This window comes from Herpailurus yagouaroundi, unplaced genomic scaffold (genome assembly GCF_014898765.1).
Source record: "Herpailurus yagouaroundi ecotype Mexico unplaced genomic scaffold, PumYag 29, whole genome shotgun sequence".
In the NCBI taxonomy this organism is placed as follows: domain Eukaryota; kingdom Metazoa; phylum Chordata; class Mammalia; order Carnivora; family Felidae; genus Herpailurus; species Herpailurus yagouaroundi.
In genome coordinates, this window is record NW_024412377.1 from 71,168,287 (window position 1) to 71,185,469 (window position 17,183).

At 32.2% G+C, this 17,183-nt stretch overlaps 1 protein-coding gene and 1 long non-coding RNA gene across 2 annotated transcripts in view; both read left to right on the forward strand.

The window, feature by feature from the left end:
* The window catches only part of FBXL17 (F-box and leucine rich repeat protein 17), a 504,442-nt gene that overhangs the window by 83,638 nt on the left and 403,621 nt on the right, over positions 1-17,183 (forward strand). The gene's annotated exons all lie outside the window — the stretch shown is intronic.
* LOC121012201 (uncharacterized) lies at positions 2,823-14,096 on the forward strand. Its single transcript, XR_005782014.1, has 3 exons — positions 2,823-4,610; positions 6,170-6,254; positions 8,378-14,096. It is a non-coding gene; the product is annotated as an uncharacterized LOC121012201 (long non-coding RNA).

Sequence of the window (17,183 nt, forward strand, 5' to 3'; positions counted from 1 at the left end):
AAACGGTAGTCCACTCACAAATTTTACCTGTTTTGTGAGACCTTGCAGTTTTAAAACTGTGATCTTCTATAGGATATCCTATTTCAGAACATCCTGGTGATGGTTAGGAAGGCCTGAATAATTCTCAAACAATTATTTAAAAGTAGCTCTTAATGCACAGAAATTCACCTGCCCTGAAAGACCTTAAATATTTAATTTATAGAATGATACTTTGCATTTGATAGAAATTTTAAATTTTAGAAAAACTTTTTAGTGATTTTTAGCTGTCAGACTTATCCTAAATAGAATAGTTTTCGTTTGAATTATTAGATATGGAGTATTATTTTAAACATAAACAGATGAGAAGAGGTAGAGAATCCTTTTATTTCTTTATTTTGCTTTTTTAAATTACAAAATCAGTACATCGTCATGAAGGAAAGTTTGAAAAACACAAAGCCAAAATGGCAGAAATCACAAATTACCCAGAACCCAAAGACAAATCAATCACTGTTTATACCTGAATGAATATTGTCAGGATTTTTCTATGTAAATATAATTTGTATTTTCCAAAAAATGTTATGTTTTATATATGACTTCACTAATTAATATATTTTAAATGTTATCCTATAACAAGAAGTAATTTGGGAGAACATCTACAGAAGAGTTTACACCATAGACTAGATAACTAAAGGTCACTCATTTAAATTTAAACCTTTTTCAACCTTTCTAAAATACTTTGTTAAAGAGAATATATTAAGATAGACTTTTCTGGTTGATTGAGGGTCATCACTATAACTATCAATACACTCAGGGTCAATTGAGAGGTATAAGAGTACTTGACTTGATAGTCAGTGGCCCCAGACCATTATTTTTTAGGTTTCATGATGGATACCTAAAAACAATGTGTGCAGTACAAAAGAGAGGGATAGTGTAATAACCAATAAATGACAGTGATTGAAGTAGACATAATCATGACAGTGAATTAATATATTTAATGGCATGGAACAATTACTAGTGTCAGTACTTTGGGTTTTTTGTATACCAACTAGTGAGAATGAGAGAAGAGAGAGAGTATGAAGGTTCAAGTTCTCGTTTATGTAAGACTTTCAAATTGCACATAACTTAAAATACTATGATTCAACACTCTGTGGACATCATGATGGAAAAATGGCAGCCTTATTCTTTATATTGAGAACGATAAAGTACTTGACAGACCCACAGTGAAAGGCCCCTTTATTTAAAGGAAGTAAGAGTCTGGCTAGATAACTTGCTCCAAGGTAAATAATAATACTTAACATGTGAATCCAGCACTCTGTGATATACTTTACCTATTTTAACTAGTTTAATTTTCATACCATCTCTATGAGGTAGGTAATATTATGTCCATTTTTCATATGAGGAGACTTGAAGCACAGAGAAATGAAAGCTAGTACGTTTCAGGGCCAAACTTAGAATCTGGACACTATCTCATTAAAATCCATGTGCTTAACCACTACTTTGTGCTGCCTCTGTTACAGCAAATAAGGCCTAATGTTGTTTTAGGCATAAAAGTAGTAAAAATTCCTCTTGGAGACCTGTATCCTTTAGGAATTTATATTACATGTATAACCACTATTGTGTCCTTCTCATTCATTTCAGAGCATTACAAAATTAAATCTCTAGGCCTACTTGAGACACTGGGAAGTATGTTTTCCCTATATCTAAATGCTCATAGGATAATAACAATAAATATACTTACATGTTTTTCAAGAAAATGTATAAAAATTTACCCCCAAAGTAAAAAGATCCTTTAAAAATATACAAATTCATGTATCTCCATTAATGTAGACAATTATGAATAAGATTTAAAAATTCCAGTGTAATGGCCCTTAGATATCAGAGTCTGCTCTGAGTACTACAGTGGTGCTTTTAGATTAGTTTTACTTTGCTAGTAAAGGCTCAAGCAGTAGGTTTTGATATAAATGTAGTAGATCCAAACTGTCAGGTTTGGTTGTTGTTGTTGTTGTTGTTGTTGTTTTAAATAGGAATGGAAGTGAGCAGATGTATTAAACAGTAAAGGTCAATATATTTTTTTTAAGTTTATTTATTTATTTTGAAAGAGAGCTGAAGGGGCAGAGAGAGGCAGAGAGAGACAATACCAAGCAAGCGCCATACTATCAGTATGGAGCCTGATGCGTGGTTCGAGCTCACGAACCGCAAGATCATGACCTGAGCCGAAATAAAGTGTCAGACGCTCAAATCACTGAACCACCCAGGTGTACCAAGATCAATATTGTTTTGAGAAACTTTAGTTTCAGAACTAGATAGGTAAACGTATGGATGTTTCTTTCTGTGGAGATTGCTCAAAACTGTTGGAAAAGGACCCTTAGCAACTGCTTGAGTATTGACTCCAACTACCTCTTGTAAACGGAGACTGCTAAATAATTCTTAGTCGTATTCTCTTTCTGTATAAACCTTTATTTTCAGTTCAAACTGAGTAATGCTCAAAGCTCAGTTGGACTGAACTCATAATCTTATCTATCTCTTTGAATCTATTTTTCTTTTGAGTTCTTGTTCTTGGGTAAAATCCTTCAATGTTTGTTTCCGTAGAGATTCCACATTCCTTAGAATGGTTAGCAGTATCCCTCTTGGCTTGACTTCCACTTAGCAAATCTTGCTCCTACTATGCCCTTACAAACCTACCGTGCCTTAGCTGAATTCACGTGTAGTTTTCTGAACATGATGTTCACACTTACTTTCCTGCTCAAATTTCTCTTTCCCCTCTTTTCCATCAGGCTCATCTTTTAAGACTTGTTGGTTTATGACAGCTTTATCAGGTAGGTATTCTTATCTCTACATTTTTCATATGAGGAAATTAAAGCTTAGAAAGCTTATCTTTCTCAAGAACTGATCAAATTCCTGTCTTAGAAATTAGAAATTGGGAAAATGAATCCATTCCTCATAGAAAAATTTTATTGTAGACATACAGTAGAGAATCAGTTCCTAATGGAAAAACTTTATTTTTATTTTATCATAGAGCAAGATCAGGAAGAGATCTCCCTCCACACAGGGGAAGGAAATTGTTTTTTTTTTTATTATGTATGAGGCTGAGATTGAAGGTGATGGAAAGGAAATAATTGAATATGAGGGGTCGAAACACCATGTGAGGAAAGAGGGTAAGGGCTCTCTTGGTGGCTAGGGCTTTTCATTCTTGTGTTGATAACTGTAAGAGACTTCCTTTCTCTGGAGTTCATTTGAATTGATTTTTGGTTCTTTGTGACCTAAAGGTCCAAATTAAAGCAGACCTGTATATTTGCATATATTTGCTAGCTTAGTTTCAATTAAGTAGAGGAAATCTTGACTGAAAAGTGATTATATTCCAGAAGTGTATTTATGAATTTGATTGGAATGTAGAAAATGGTTTCTCATGAAAACAATTATAAGTGATAATTATATTCTTTAGTTAGTTCATATAGGTTGTATCAGGTTGAACTACTATATATTATTATGTAATAAAAATAGATAACACTATTGAAATATGTTTATTAAAGTAAAGTCAGTGATTCAAATGAAGACTAAAATAGTTTTTCTCAAATGCTGGTACCTGAAGAAAAGCAGACTTAATTAAAGAAGCATAGGGTAGTAGATATAAATTTACATGACAGTTTTGGCTGCTTCATATTTATTTAAAACAACTGTATTGAAGGTGTTTAGTATCCATGACAGATAATTTGTGTTTAAAACTGTAATGAAATGAGAAAGGATGGAGATCTATTTCTTTGGTCTGTGAAAGATAGAGGGAAAGGAACATGATACATGATCCCTACCTCCTATGTTAAAAGCATTATTTGTGGGCACCAAATTTCTGTTCATTGGTTCTCAAACTCTTGGGTCTGTGGACCACTTTATACTCTTAAAAGTTATTCAGGACACCAACGAATTTTTGTTTATGTTGTTATGTCTATTGATATTTTTTGTACTTGAAATTAAAAAAGAAATATTGAATATAGAAACATACATTCCGTTAGTCATCAGAGTGATTATGTTATCACAAGGTCATATAGTGTCTGAGAAACTCCACTGTATACTCAGAAAATGAGAGTAGAAAAGGCATTTAACCTGTTAGCCATATTATTAAAATAGTTTTGACTTTATAGCTATCCTGATCAGGTCCTGAGTGAGAAACCCTGGATCAAACTTTGAAGACTGCTCCTGTAGTTATAGTAATTCTGTTTTGAAACTCTTTATTTTAAATGGGAGAAGACTTTAGTCTTCTAAAGTTGATGCAAGAAATAAACCATTTTCAGAATGTGTATATTTTATGTTGAGCAAACTCATCACTCTTAAATTCAGTTATTTTACATAATGGAAGAAAACAATTTGAGTTGACTTTGTATTTAGTTTTAGATTGGAAGACCAAAATATGAAGAAAAAAAGAGATGGATAGTGTTGATTGTAGGGGTGTGTGTGTGTGTGTGTGTGTGTGTGTGTGTGTGTGTGTGTGTGTGTTGGGGAGAAGTGTTTTGGTCAAATGGAATTGAGCTGGTACTGGAAATGTGATCTCCGTGGCTCATCTAATGGTGGTCATTTTGCTCTGTTTTTAGCCATACATTGTGGTTCACTATATGGCTGTTACTTGAGTCCTATACCAGGTAATTTAGAGACCACAGTTAGTAAAGGGAGTATATTTTCAAACATTCTTATATATGAAAGAATCTCATGATCTTTCTGAGCCTTAGGAAGGATGTTTATATTAAGACTTAAGCACTTTGTGTTGTTACTAACACTAGCTGGATTTGAACCAGGGACTTTAATGTAATGGTGAAGCTGTACAATTTGGTGTACAACTGTTTTTAAAAAAAAAGAAAAATTTTTAACATTTATTCATTTTTGAAAGGCAGAGAGAGACAAAGCGCAAATGGGTGAGGGGCAGAGAGAGAGGGAGACACAAAAACAGAAACAGGCTCCAGGCTCTGAGCTATCAGCACAGAACCCAACGCAGGGCTCAAACTCTCAGACCGTGAGATCATGACCTGAGCTGAAGCCGACTGAGCCACCCAGACACCCATACAACTGTTTTTTTAAAAAGTCGGTAGTATTTGCCCCTTATATATTAGGTACTCTATTTAGTAAGTGCATGCAAATCACCTTTTTTTCCCCCTTTACATTGAGTTACATGTTAACTTAATTGTAACATTTTTGGCTGAGAGGAATTCTGTGCCTTCCTTTTAAGTAATCTGCACCCCATCTGGGGCTTGAACTACGACCCTGGTTTCAGGAGTCAAATGTTCTACTGATTGAGCCAGCCAGGCATCTCAATTCTGTGGCTTTTTTATAAAATAAAAAAAATTATTTTGAACTGTGAATTATCACCAGTTTTTCATTCAGCATAGGTTTTTCTTAAAAAAAAAAAACAAAAACAAGAACAAATTATATCTACATATGAATTCCATAGAGTACATTGCAAAAAAAACTATTAGTGTGTATGTATATATATAAGGACCATATGCCAATGTCTGTAAAACACTTTGAATTAAAATATCCCACAAATTACAAACATACTATTCTTTAAAATATTTAAATATAGTAAATATCACTTAAATTGAAATACTGCATATATTTCCTAAATGGTTCAATTAGGTTTAGGCGTTTTGATGGGGAAAATTATTATCTTAATTATAGTTGCTTCTTTAGAAGAAAGTTTTCAGGTTTTGTGTGTAGGATTACGTTTTCTAAGTATCTTAATTTTTCAGTGCCTCTCTGAGGCCTAGGCAATGATGAGCTAATTCACTTTTTTAAAAGGGCTAATTTGGAAGTGATTATTTCTTCAGGCTAAAGATTTGTTTGGAGAGTCTTGTAACAACTTAACTGAGTAGAGTCAGGAAGCAATCTGGATTTCTAACTTTCTTTTTGAGACTCTGTTTGAAGTAATTATTCCAAAAACAAAGATGAACCCTCCACTCACTTTTTTTAGGGAAATTACTCAATGACATTGTATTGATATAATTCATTTTTGAAGTATTTTTGACTAGTGATGACTTTATATTCATTTAGGAGTAATCATTAGACTATCTTTGTCTATTTTAGTGTAAACTTTTGTTTTTCCTTGGATGTGTCAATTTAGTTACATTGATGACATCTGTATTTTCAGCTAAATTAGCCTTGACCAACTGCTTTATTGATTGGTCCAAATTTGTGGCATGTTTTTCAGAAAGACTTATGATGGGTTGGCGCACAGAAATGTCATATTTCAATCACGACATGAGAAATGGTTGGATTGCCTGTCCTACTAGGAGGTATTCTTAAAATTAGTTATCCTGTTATATCAATACTCATATCTCCCATTAAGAATGAGAAATATTTAGATTTTGTTATTAACAGTTTATTTATAAATTCATAGAAATTATCATTCGAGGAATTAATGTGCCAAACTTCTTTGGATTCTGAATTTTTTACTCTTCTTCTAAATAGGAAAATATGTCTCTGAGTAAATAATAACCTACTCTGTTGATACTGATAACTTATAATTGATATAATTGACTATAACTGATAACTCCATTTATGCTGCTAACTGTAATTTTCCAGGAATAATGAAGCTTTATCACTTAGCATCGATGCAAGAATAAGTATTATTTCTCCAGCTTTTAATTTTTTTCTTAAGACCAGATCTACAGAATTACAAATAAAAACAAAAATATAAAACTTACCTCAATTAAATTTCCATTATATAAAGATAGTAGTTAATATAGTATTTAAATCTTTGTCCATGAGAAATGTGACTTCAAGTGCTGTGTAAGAAAGATGTCAGAATCTTGCAGCATAGGTAAACTGTAGTAACTGTGTGCTAAAAGAAATGTAGTAAAATTACTGGCTTAAAATTGTTTTGTAATTCAGGTGGTGCCAACAGTTCTTCATGAAAAGGTGACTTGCTTCAAAAATTCCATTTATTAATATGCATTTTAAAGCTTTAAACTCATTTTAGGTTTTTATCACTTAATTTATCTATATAAATATGTGCCTCCTCCATTTTGAGAGTAGTTGATAGAAAACCGAGCAACAAAATAAAGCCAAAGGTCTCAGAATTAACAAGTGGTAGAAATAACAACTCAGAGATCCTTGAGTTTTATTTCTACTGTTTCTTACATTCAGTAGACAAAAATGCAGTGAAAAGCTATCATTAAAATGCTACAGTGGTTACTTTATGAATCAGTTTCATTTCATAGAAAAAACCTTTAGTAGGTATGTTGCTTTTTATTATGTTCATGTATACATATACTTTACTACAGTCTATAATCTAATTATAGACCATATTTTAAGCTATTATTTTAAACTATAAACATATTTAAACATACATATATTCTTTGATATTCATTTTATTTTCCTAACTGTGATCTTTAATTATAAATCATTTTGAGTGAATAATATTTTGGAACTAGCAGAACTCTACCCTTATATATATAAAACAATTCCATGTAGGCCTTCATTATATAAATTCTAGGTAATAAAAATGTAGCCAGAAATACACATCTTTTTTTCCTTTCTCTTTGTTGCTTTGTGTGTGTGTGTGTGTGTGTGTGTGTGTGTGTGTGTGTGTGTAAAAGAAACTAAGTGACTTATTTCATACTAATGAATAATTTTTAGGTCTAGGAGCTGCCCTCTAGGTTTTCTCAAATTGCTACCATAGCAAAATAAAACCAAGTAAAACTCCATAGAATGAATACATCTTTCTGTATATAGAACATTGTTAAACATATTTACTTTACAGTAAAAATCTCCATATGGAGATAATTAAGTAATATAAAAAAATCAGGTCTTTTATAGCCATTAATTTTTAACAACTGCCCTATAATACAGTAGGTAATTTGGTCTGCACATTTAATTAAAACCATTATCTTTCTTTTTGGACACATTTATTGTACAATTCCAAAAGTTGTACATGAAAAAATTGTGAATCTATTTGTCTCTAAATTAGGCCACTTTGAACAAGTAGGGGAAAGAGAGTGTGTCTCTGTGTAAAGAATTATTGATTTTAGATTTTTGAATAGTAAAGTGTATATAAAATTATTTTAGTTATGTCACTAAAATTTCTTGAGCCAGAGATATAAAAATGAAACCAGGTACTCTAATCATTAGCAGAACCAGTGATTAGTTTAAAACATTTTTGAAAATTTCAAATGAGAGTCTGAAATGTAACCATTTATTTCTGGCTTTAGAAACTATAGATTGTACAAACTTGGAACTGTAATCAAAATTCCCTGTGAGAATGGACACATTACTTTTGAGCTCTAAGAAATTCATTTTCTGAAACCTTTAAGTTTAGGGTCTAAATTTGCACATTTAGGCTCATTTACCCATCATTTTAGATGTTCTGGGAAGAAATATCTAATGATTTTTCCATGAAATCTACCCTTTTTTTCAGATTCTCGACTGACATTTTATCGTGTTATTGTGTTCCACGCTATTTAGTTCCTTCTGGAGCCTTCCGAATTTCACATGCACTACTTTCATCAGCTCCTGCAGAGTGGATAACTTACCTAGGGACCCAGGTCTTGCTGGACAAGCAGGCAATTGTGAACAGGGACAGACTGGCCTTTTTTTTTTTTTTTTTTTGACTTAAATTTTTATATTTTTTGCGTTTTAAAGTATAGATACTCATTTTGGCAGTTTATTGAAAAGTAAAAGCCAGTGAGTTTTCTGTAGGAAATACATATCTTTATCTGAAGTGGAAAGATTGTGTAAAAGTGAGCCTAACTACCTGCTGGCTTTTCTTTCCATATTCAGTAACTTTTACATTGTAACTGAAACATTTTTCTATCTCTAAACTAAGTATATCTTTGTTTTCTGGTACATATTTCTGTAATGTAAACATGCTTGTGTAGATATGAAGAAAACAATGAGAAGCTGTTCTGTATGCACAAAATATGGTGTCTTGTGGGGGTTTACTAAGGAAGTAGAAGGGAGGGATTTATTTGAGGAGCTTTAAACTAGTTGCAAACTGGGAATTTATTTTGTATATCATAAAGGTATAATTCTGCCATCAGTTTAAAAGAAAAACAAGATTTTGGTAGACTCTTGACTAAATGACTTTAACAATGTTAGAGAATTCTAAAAACTGGTATAAATCAGACTGCTGTAGGATAGCAGCAAAAAATTGGGGCTACTTTTTCGATGTGTACTCATTATAATTAGGTGTCTCTATTGGCATTAGGTAACAGGAAAATTTGATATGTTGTATTTTAATGAAATAATGGCACTTTATAAAACTGAAAGTTAATTTTAAATATTGTTTAGCTCAGCCAGCCAGAATTTTGATGTGGATGTGGAAGAAAAGAGTCACCTTATAAAGTGCAAGAATAAATATATATATTTTTAAATGCTAAAGTATGAAGTTTAAATTTTTTTGCTGCTTTTTGAAAATATGTAAGAACTAAATTAGGTTTTTGATTAATGACTAGTTAATAACAGGGAATAAATAAGCATGATTCTAAAAATCAAAATAGAATGAATTAGGAATTGTTAAGACTTACGACGCTTTAAAATTCTGTATGAGAAAATAGTGTATTATCAAGGGATGAATTGTGTTTTGTGTTGATCGGGAACTTTGCTATTTTTAAAAATTTATTTCTATTTTCTGCAATTATAACATTGTTTCCCATCTCTCAGACTGAATTTGAACTGATTTCTTCTTAACACCATTAAGCAACTTAGTAATCAGTGGCATTTAATTTTTGTAAAGCAAAACTTAGGGCTTAGGGGGCTTCCAATAAAACTAAAAAGCCATTGAAATTGTTTTGTTTGGATTTTAGTTTAAATCTGTGTCTATCCTGCTTTATAGCTCTCCCTTTGACTAATAGATTAACAGTGCCTTTTTCTGTGCACAGGTTTTATGCAAAAAAGTAAATTTTCTTAATGTCTTCTATCCTTCTTTTTGACATTCAGTAGCCAAATACTTTTTGCCTTATCTTTACATTAAGTAGCAAGAACAGTGTAGCTTGAATAGATTAAAGATTATTGTGTTGGAGTATTTTTTATCATATAATGCTATTAAGTTTTGCAGAATTTCTGTAGTACTCTGTTTCTCCCATTAGAAGAAGAAAGAATTAGTTGTATAATAGATAAATTTAAAATTGTATAATAGAAGCCCTAATTGGGTATTTGTGGAAATGCAAGACTAATTGTTTTATCATTCTTCTGGTAAGAAGTAAAAGCATTGTTTTTGGTGAGAATGGCACGTAGAGTTAGAATTCAGCCAGACAATTGGGGCTTCAACTGTTTTTACGAATAAAGAGTATAATGGCCTATAGAAACCTAAATTTTCAGAAATATACTGATTTCTGGCTTAGCTGAATTTCTTAGTTTTGTTTGTTTGTTTTTGTTTTTAAAGCTATCTTTCCAGCAAAGGATAGAATGTTAAATACTTAGAATTCTGAAGCATGATTTGGTATAAAATGACCTAAAATTATTTTTTAGTTTATAGTAAATACTGGGTTAATTTTTTAAAGTATATTTCTGAGTTGCTTAACATTTTTTTTGCAGTATTCAATGTTAATTTTGAAAAGAAATGTTTCAGCAAAATTTTAAAACTGTTTTAGCACTCTTCTGCAGATGAATGGGCAGTCAGTGTCAGTCTTAAAATTCTTTTGCAAGGTAACCAAAATTATTTTTCTCTGTGCAGTAGAAACAGTTAAAATAATGTTTATGCACTGGGTTTTCTCCTGATGTTTGAGTTTTTAAAATTGCCACATAGTCTGAAAATGATTTCATTGTGCTGGAAATGCTTTGGGGAAGATTTATTTTCTTTGTAAGTGGAAATTGAGCACCACCTGTTGGTCAAACATATGTATTTTCATTTGTGATTTCAGCAAAAATATTTTGTTGTTAAGTAATTACATTTCTTAACAACAGAGGTCTTATATAATTCTGTCACAGTATAGATTTATATCTAAAAACTGTATTTCATAAAGTTCACCCGAATGCCTTTATTATTACAGATTATAAAATGATCCACTTTTATCGTCTTTACTGTATAAGTAAGATGTACTGTATAAGTAAGTTTTCCTAACTTTATTGCTATATTTTGCTGAATTATATGTTACCCTCTTAAGGAAGTGGATGGTCTTAACCCTCTGTGTACCTATTAAGTTATTAAAAGAAATAATTATTTTATTTGCCTTATGTGGAAACTATCAAATTGAGGAAGAACAGTTTGACGTTTCCTATGTTATCTATGCATTAGCTGAATGCTGCTGGATTTAATGTTTTAGAAAAAGAAATCATTTTCTATTTGTTTTTCATTCTTAGTAGCAGTTTGAAGTAAAAAGAAAGTAAGAATTCTTACACTAGAAAAAGCAATTACTGTTTTTATTGCAGCTTTTAAAATAATTTTACACTGTCATGCTGAATGTTTTATTTTGCTTGAAATGGATACTTATAACTCAAGTAGACATTAATAAAGCAAATTACTAATTTTAAAATGTTAATTTTAATAATTGATATGAATACAAATGTTAATAAAACTACTCAGAGCAAAGCAAAAAAGGTCTGAAGTGACATTTGATACTCTCAGAGATGTGAAAACTATATTTTCATTAAGACTAGTTGCAGAAGGCAACTGTGGTACTTCTTTCACTACTGACATCAAAGTGAGTGCTACAGCTGTATCAAAGTCTTAACCCCTCATACATTAATAATGTACAGTAAATAAATCAGTCCTTTTGGGTTTTAGGGAGGTTGATCTTTTTATTTTAGGTTATACTTTCCAAGAAGAAATTCCATGCTTAGTGTTAGATGTATTTTTGCCAAGAAAACAGTATAAATACAGCCAAAAGAAATGTTTAAGAAATTTACGTTGGTATTTTATATATCATAACTGAAAGTAACTGACTTTTTATATAAAAATTAAGACTAGTAGTGTCAGCTATATTAGATTATTTCAAATCATGAATCATACCCCAATTCCCCTCAACTCCTGTTGCTTTTTCCTATATCCCTTTAATGTTACCACTTCTTGCTAGTTTTCCAAGCTAGAAACTTCAGAGTCAGTCCTGTCTCATCTTCCCCATCAAACTCAGTTTCTAAGCACTGGCAAAGACTCTTCATTCTCTTCTCCATACTACTGCTCTGCTTCAGTCTTCCTCATTCCTCTGACTATTCCAGTAGCTACCTAACTAATTTTATTGTTTTTAATCTCTTTTCTATTTCACCTTATCTTCAATAGCACTGAGACATTTTTTGTTTTGTTTTTCTACTAAAACACTTGGCTGGTCATATTAAAATTATTCTTTAGATCTCACTTGCCTACTATGCAATCAAATCTAAATTCCTTCAGATGGCATTTTACTGGGACCTTAGAATCAGGTTCCAATCTACTGCCTTACTTTTTCCTCTTCCCTTTCCCACCCATTGAAACCAAATGTCCTCTCCTTTGTGAACAGTCTTTTGAAGAATTTAATTATACTAATTTGAGCTCTACCAGCAATTGGATCATATTACTAGAAGGTCTTTTATTACTGAAAGAGTTGTTAGTTTATACTGGTATAAATAGTTATGAAGTCCCTGAAACCGGTGACTATGTGGTTTTGTTTGTTTGTTTGTTTGAATTTTGAATTTTAAGTCCCAGGCATAGTCCTTGGCACACAAGAGGCTATAAACTTAAAGAGTTTGTCTACTTTGTCTCCTAGAGCAATTTACTTAATTACTCAGTCCCTAAATGTATTTACATGTGTAATGTGCTTAGAACAGTGCCTGATACATAATAAAGGCTCAATAAATGTTAACATTTAAAAAACAAAATAAACCATTTAATATACTCAAAATTGGGGGAAGTACACAAATTTGAAGCAATTATTTAAAGATGTTTTTGTAGTAAAATATCACATTTTGAAGCTAATTTAAAATCTTGACTATATGAAAACCATTGTAACTGAGTAATGAATGGTTTAAAGTTTTAGTGAGTTTGCTCTTTAGAGTTTAATAAAATATGTGTACATATACAAATAACTGCTTAATCTTGTCTTAAAGTTGTCATATTATGTTAAAGTAATATCACTCTAAACTGTTTACCAAAATGTTTTTTACAGCTACAGAGAAATATTGTTAAGAAGATAAATAAAAAATTGACACCTTTTTTTTTTAGGTAGACTTTTAAATTAAAAGATGAAGGCCTAGTATAGGTTCCCCCCACCTCCAAAGTCTGGATTATAGTAATATTAGTAGAAGGTTTTAAAAGACAACTGTGGAATGTTTGAAATAAGTCATTCTATCACAAGGCTTGTGGCAGAAATAGACTTCCTGTGACTTGACAGTCTTAGCTTTACTAGTGTTTTTGGTTGGTTGTTTTTACTTTCTTCCATCCTTAATGACTTGATGAATTTCCTCATCATTTCCAGCCAAGTTCAAAGTAAATATTTCCCTGATTTTCTTTCCATGGTTTTAGAGGGAGGATAGATGGGTACATAAGGAAATGTCAATTTTTTTATAACATATGATGTTATAGTTAAATTTTATTTCTTTAGTTAGAAATCTTTACCATTTGGCATTGGGAGATAAAGGTTAAAAACATCCATTGGGAAATAGACCTCCGAATCTAGACAGTTCTCCTCAAAAATTCATAAAAGCATTCATAATGAATGAGAATCACTGAGTAATGTTAATATTAGCTTAGATTGTAAACGCAAGGTATTTTTAAGGAGTTTACAACTTCTTGGAATTATAAAAGGTGTTTTTTCAGACAATGGGGTAAAAAGAAATTTGATTCTTTGTGGGGTTGGATCGTATATTTTGTAATCTAGTATCATTAAAATATTGCATAACTTTAAAATATCTTGGTATGTATCATTTTCTTTCTGTGAATGCTTATGTTGGAAACAAGTATACCTTTGACAGTCTGTGTTTAATATTATGCGTGTCTGCTTTGAATTTTTTCTTTTTTGATTGACATACATTACTCCTGAGTGAGATGCTTACTGTTGATAATATTCTTAAATAATTTGTGCAGTCTACAATTAATAATTTAACTGCAAATGGCTTTCTGTTGACTCTTTGTATGTTATTTCATCTTATGATTATAAAAGATGCCATAATTTAGTAAATTAATTTATTTGGGGAATTTAATTAAACATTCAAGGATGAATACAGTCTGAAGACTTATAATCTTGAATTTTATTTTATTGTTTAGTAAATCGTATATTATTCCCTAAGAGTTGTGTATTCAGAATAACATAGGGATGTTAAAACTTAGAAGAAACAAATATTTTAAAATTATTTTCTAGGAATAAAATGATACATCTTTCCGACTTGAAAATACCTTTTAATTACTGATTTAGTTTTCACAGTTTTGTTTAGATCAGAAAGCTTTCAGTATTTCTTAAATGAATAAGCCACTTAACATTAGCGTGAAATATTTCAATTTTATATTTTTATATTCAATATATAACCCATATTAATATGTAGCATTTCACTTTATAATGAAAATTTCTCATTGTAAGATGTAACTGTTATTCCTACCAAGAAATATTTTAATTTTAAAATATCAGTGATGACAATATTTTCAAAATAATAAGCTAATAGAAATACAATGCATATTCAACAAATACTTCGGTGTCTAATAAACACTATGATTTAAATTGGGGTATTTCTTTTTTTAAATTTTTTAAAATGTTTATTTTATTTTTTTTTTAAATTTTTTTTTTCAACGTTTATTTATTTTTGGGACAGAGAGAGACAGAGCATGAACGGGGGAGGGGCAGAGAGAGAGGGAGACACAGAATCAGAAACAGGCTCCAGGCTCTGAGCCATCAGCCCAGAGTCCGACGCGGGGCTCGAACTCCCGGACCGCGAGATCGTGACCTGGCTGAAGTCGGACGCTTAACCGACTGCGCCACCCAGGCGCCCCAAATGTTTATTTATTTTAAAGACAGAGGGAGACAGAGCGTGAGCAGGGGAGGGGTAGAGAGAGAGGGAGATGCAGAATCTGAAACAGGCTCCAGGCTCTGAGCTGTCAGCAAAGAGCCTGACGTGCGGCTTAAACCCATGGACCATGAGATTATGACCTGAGCCAAAGTCAGACGCTTAGCCGACTTAGCCACCCAGGCACCCCTAAGTTGGGATATTTCTTAAGGAAATATTATTTAGGAATAGAAAAACATAATAGAGAATTAAAATGCAGTGTTACAAGTGCTATAACAAGTGGTACAAAAGGAACTTAGAGCAGTGCTTAAGTCTTTTTAAGGATTCAGGGAAGGTTTGTGAGATTATTTTGCTTCAGCTCATTTACAAGGAATTGAAGCATATTTCCAAGTGGTATTAGAAAATAAAGAAGGGGTTTGAGGTTGAGGGAGCAGTATGTGCAGAGGTGTGGGGACATTTAGAGAACAGGGCTTGAAAGAGGGGGCTGTGGACCATGAGGCTGACTAGAGATATAGTCTATAAAACTTTTTGGGATGTTATGCTAATAATTTTGGATATTATCCTGGAGGCATTGGTGAGGCATTAAAGAATTTTAACCAGGAGAGGAACATGTACCCATTTACATTTTGAAAGATTATTCTGGTCATACTATGGAGGATGAGGGAAGAAAGGGCAATTTAGGAAATTACTGCAGTACAGGAAAGGGAGTGCCTGAACTAAGTGGCAGTGAGAGTAGAAAAGGAGGGTATTAAGGAGATAGAGTCAGCCAGCAGGTCTTGATGATTAATTGGTTGTTGAGGTTCACAATGTTTGTTTGTTTGTTTGTTTGTTTTGAGTACTCAAGGACAGGTATCTAGTTTGAACTACTACCCAGTGACATTGGGACTAATGGAAAGAGGACATAGTTTTGAGATAGGGTTGGACTTTAGTAGTAAGCATGCCATTTTTGAGATGTGACAGAACGCTAGCTTAGGTACGTCCAAAGATCTGGAGCCCAAGAGATAGAAATTTGGAAGTTAGCCAAACTGGTCCCAAACTCATTTTGTTGATTTTGTTTTTTTAGCTTGTTAATGACTCTCTAAGAAAAACAGCAAAAGAGTAAGGAGAATTTAGAAATTGGGTCAGAGAAATTTTGGGAAAAGAAATGTCTGTGTATAGTCTATTTTGGATTTTAAGGGAACTATCTGGGATTTGTTTCTCCTGCCAGTAAATTCAGTTCCCTGCCACCATCTTTCTCATGTGATCGGTGAAGTTGTCTTAAGGGAAAGGAGAGTGGATAATGGCCCAGCTGTTCTGGATACCTACAAATTTAGGGGATGCCTAACTTTTTAGTGTACATTTAACTCACGTGGGCACAATATCTGCTTTTTTGTTGTTGTTGTATGTGTCAGTGTTTCTTTCAGTTGGTATGGCAAATGGGGAGTTGATAGAATAAAATCACTAAAGTGAGCAAGAATAATTGTTTTGATGCCATTATTTATTTCAAAATTGCAGAAGTAGATCTAATCCAGTATTTAATCCAACATTTTATATGTATTGTATATAATTTTGGATGCTATGTTATTTCCAGGACAGTTTATATCTGTGCTTTAGTTATTTTAAATGAAGTTGCATATGAGTTATGAATCTTTTATTTGGACTTTTGAAGTTGCAGTATTTTGTGTATCATGGAAATATTTTTGTTAATTTTTAAATTGTGATATGTATAAACATAGGAAAACAAGATTAAACGTATTGTATTGTCTTATATATTTGAGACTGCTAAATATTCCATAAATTTACCGAACATAACTTAAACACCATTTATAATAACTGATCGCAAAAATAAATACCAGGGACTAAATTCAACAAAAGATGTACAAGACCTCTATGGAAAAAATTACCCAACTTTATTGAAAGATGTAAGATCTAAATAAATGGAGATACCACGTTTTTGGATGGGAATACAAGAATAGAAATTCTCCCCAAATGAAACCATTAAGTTTAATACAATTTTAATAGAAATCCCAACTAGTAGCTTTTTTCAGCGTTAGGGTAGATGCCCTACCTCGCCCAGCATGGGTTGTGCGCATATGCGAATAACGTTGCGTTTCGAATGGGCGCTCTGCGCATGCGCAAACGCCCTTTCGCCACGAGGGGGCGCTGTGTGCATTCGCGAACAGCCTTCCTGCCTCAGGGGTGGTGTGCTTAGACAGTCTGATTTAAAAATTGACATAGAAGAGCGTCAAGAAGAGCGAATTGGTTTTGAAGTACAGTATGGGTGGACTCATCCTAGCACATATCAAATTTATACTTTGCCACATAAAACAACAGTAAAT